This window comes from Onychostoma macrolepis, chromosome 15, assembly GCF_012432095.1.
Source record: "Onychostoma macrolepis isolate SWU-2019 chromosome 15, ASM1243209v1, whole genome shotgun sequence".
In the NCBI taxonomy this organism is placed as follows: domain Eukaryota; kingdom Metazoa; phylum Chordata; class Actinopteri; order Cypriniformes; family Cyprinidae; genus Onychostoma; species Onychostoma macrolepis.
Genome location: NC_081169.1, coordinates 23,578,857 through 23,582,799, shown reverse-complemented (window position 1 = coordinate 23,582,799; position 3,943 = coordinate 23,578,857). Strand labels below are relative to the sequence as shown.

The window sequence follows — 3,943 nt, the reverse complement described above, 5'->3', positions numbered from 1 at the left end:
ATTAATTGTATAAAACAAACTATTTATCATGAATTATTGTCCCCTGAACACATTTTAAATCTATAACTAGCTGTAGCCTAGTTAGTAAAATCAGGTTCTGTAGATTTCCTCACTTTCCTTATTTAGTAGCCTACATTTTCAAATACGACAGCTACTAAAGTTGCAGTTAGCTGTATGGTAAAATCATGGTAAATTAGAGCAAGGGAATATCCTGACTACAATGGTATTGCGTTAAGAGCAGCTTTTTTTTTTTTTTTTTTTTGCTATGGCTCAGAAGGGAACCGCTATGACGTTAATGCCACTCCGTTATGATGCTGTTATGAGAGGATGCGGTTTCCGTTGTCACGGATTAACTACAAATCCGCGAGCAAAGCGCCAGCTTCTGTGAAGGAAAACCTGCGCGCTGACGCGCGTTGCTAGCTGCTTCCAGCTGTGGTTACCATGGAAACGGAACTTCTCCCAATCCTCAGTTCTTTTTACCTTGTCCATCAGTGGAAAGGGTAAGGAATGGGATGACACTTGAATGTTGGAAAAAGAGAGAGGTGAACGGGGCCAACAAATCAGTCATGACGTTGTAGTGTTAGTCAGTGAGAAAGAAAATAACTTTATAATATTGTTTTCAAAGAGATGGAATCGTTAGTCAGATCAAACAGAGATATGCGATTCGTTAACGATTTTTTGTTTTGTTTTGTTTTGTTTTTTTGTTGAGTCGACTCTTTTGAACGAATATGTTTGCGGTTCACAAAATCACTTCACTCGTTCGTTTTTTCTAATTCCCTGAGCCGAACTATTCGAAAGAACCGATTTGTCACAGTGAGTCGAACTTTTCGAATAATCCGCACGCGCAATGACTACTAGGTAAACATGGCCTGGGTTAGTGAGGTTTTCTTCGACGGAAATTTGTATCAAATGTAGGCTATCGATTTTCGTTGAGGTAATGTATCCTTCATACTAATACCAGGTTCTAAAAAGTAAGTTAATTGAAGTGTAATAATTTATGGGTGTTTAAGTTTATGTCGACGATGTTGCAACCTTGACATAAACTGAGGTGAGCCGATGAGTTGGCTAACTCTGTTTTCGTTTATTGTTTGGCTGTAAGTTAGTCATTGTATGTGCTTTGAAACAACGGCGATGTTTCAAGGTGTAACTTATTCATTTTTATTTTAACAAATGGTTTACACAGCAGAGCTCATGACCCAGTATTACCACTTTTCGTTTCAAGAAAGACAGGTCAGTGCCATTAGATCATATTTTGCTAATCGTGCATAACGGAACTGTGTAGTTTATGCAGAAGATAAGGATGTAGATGTTTTTCTCCACATGATGAGTTCTAGTTAGGCCCAAGACCATCACCAAAGCTGAATAAATGCTGCGTGTTTTGTGAAGTTTTGTCGCCATCCAGTGACCAAAGCCAGTAACTGCAACTAAAGGTTTTAAAATTCAAAATGCAAATAGTTTGAAGCAGCTAATGTTTGTTAAATGAGCCTGAATTTCTTGTCTAATTGAAATTTAACCCTTGACATCAAACAAAATAGTTTGTGCCACCACGTTGATTAATTGTACACTCATTTTCATTTATAGTCGGCGCTGTATATATGGGAAATGTTTTGTTGTGTGAAGTTTTAAGTCCAGTTGTAAGAGTGGTTTGATATGAAACAAAAACAATTGTGCTTGTTCCCGCCCGGTTTCGAACCGAGGACCTTTCGCGTGTTAGGCGAACGTGATAACCACTACACTACGGGAACTGAGCTTCGCGCTTGCAGGATGTGACGTAATTTGAGTCACTGCCACTGGTTTGTTGGACCAGTAAGAGCGCTGCTTTGCATGAATATATTACATGTGAGTTCGCTTACCACATGACAGCATATGTGGCAGACTTGTAAATTGTGAATGATAGATTGTGTTTGACATGTCCTCGCAGAAACTACTATGTTATTATTATGTGTGGTGTAATGGTAGGCCTATATAGTTTTTTTTTTTTTTTTAAGCAAATCAAAAGTGAAAATTAAAAGCTGTTTAGATGTCATTGTGAGTTGCAAGCTATCTGAGCATGACTGGAATGGTAGTTTGCTATTTCACACATTAAACCTTTCTGAGTGATCTGAAAAAGCCTTTACACACGACAAGCAACCACCATTTGACTATATGTGACCCTGGACCACAAAATCAGTCTTAAGTGTCAATTTTCCGAAATGAAAGCTGAATAAATAAGATTTCCATTGATGTATGGTTTGTTAGGATAGGAGAATATTTGGCCGAGATACAACTATTTGAAAATCTTGAATCTGAGGGTGCAAAAAAATCTAAATATTGAGAAAATCGCCTTTATAGTTGTCCAAATGAATTCTTAGCAATGCATGTTACTAATCAAAAATAACGTTTTGATATATTTACAGTAGTAAATTTACAAAATATCTTCATGGAATATGATCTTTACTTAATATACAAATGATTTTTGGCATAAAAGAAAAATCTATAATTTTGGCTATAGCTACAAATATACCTCAGTGACTTAAGACTGGTTTTGTGGTCCAGGGTCACATATGGCAATACCCCAACTGTGTAATATGTCAAGATTCTGTATAGTTTTCTTATTAAAAATTGAAATGTCATTCTAGAAACTCTTATGGCAAAACAGGAAAATAACTGAAAGTCAGGGGCTGGTTGCATAAACTGTTTTTTTCTTGAAGACTGGTCATAACTTTTTAAATTCACATAACTGTTATTGTAAACATACAGTACAGTTTCAAAAAGAAAGATTGGTCTAATCTGAATCTAAAAAAACTGGCTAGTTGGTGAAACTGGTTCTTAAGACTGTCTTTACATAGTTGCTATGTTTTTGCAACTGGCCCCAGGACTTTATTGCAGTTCAGTATGATTCACTAAAGACATTAAAGTAGAACACAGTAAATAATAGGACGATTAAGGACAGAAAAACATGCAGTACAAGCTCAAAACATAAGCACAAAAACATTATGCATTAATACATTTTTCCTGTAATCCCCCACTCCCAACTTGAGGATGTTCAAGTGGAACTGGAGTCCGTGTGTTACTACTCTGAGAAAGTGTTGATCGATTTTGACATGTGAATTAAGTTCCTACATTTGTCTTAACTTTACTTGCTCCTGTAGAAAGAACGACACAACCGGGAATTGCCGCGCATCGCAGCTGTCCATTTTTACTGGAATCGGGGATAAATAATTCTGTTCGACTGTCCCGATTGATTACTCGTCAAGACTCTTCATGCTGGAGCCCATGGGAATGGATGAGCATGATGTTTATGTTCTTTAGGATAAACGACTGCCTATAAAGCTGGCGAGGCCGCTCTCAGGGCCATAAATGCGTCCACAGATTGTCTCGAGAGCGCATCGTAATCTTTGTTGATAGTCAGTTGCCGGGAAGAGTAGCTGCAAGCAGACGATTCTCCTCCAATAGATGTCAATCAAACGATGGTCGGTCGGGCTTGCTGGGATGCCAAAGTTGATATTGCTCCAGTTATTTCTCTTTCAACGCTGATAAAGAAGCACCATTCTTATAACCTAATATGAAAAGTTTAAAAAGTCATGAAAGAGTGAAAAAGAAAAAACGTTTTACAGTTTTATACCATGTCTATAGACTTTTGTCACTAGATGGCGGTAAAACTCCAATAATAATTCGTGTATCACCATGCATATCCAAGAGTTTGTGTGGTTTAAAGTCGCTCATTGCATAATGGGACAATGCACCTCATTCATTCTGTGGTAAATGTTTAGTCCTAAGCAGTCCTTAATTGTTTTTGGAATTTTTTTTTTTAATGTACTTCTCTGCAAACGCTTGATGCATTTAAACCCTTGCTTTTTTTTTTTAAATGCACGCGTCGTCTTAAAACGTTTTAGAAAAGTTACTAGTCATTGTGTTATGATTTTCTTTAAGCTAAAGCATTATGATTCTGATGTCGTTGCTT

At 37.1% G+C, this 3,943-nt stretch overlaps 1 non-coding gene across 1 annotated transcript; it reads right to left on the bottom strand.

The window, feature by feature from the left end:
• Positions 1–1,672: 1,672 nt before the first annotated feature.
• Positions 1,673–1,745, bottom strand: trnav-aac (transfer RNA valine (anticodon AAC)). Its single transcript has one exon. It is a non-coding gene; the product is annotated as a tRNA-Val (tRNA).
• Between the last annotated feature and the right edge of the window lie 2,198 nt (positions 1,746–3,943).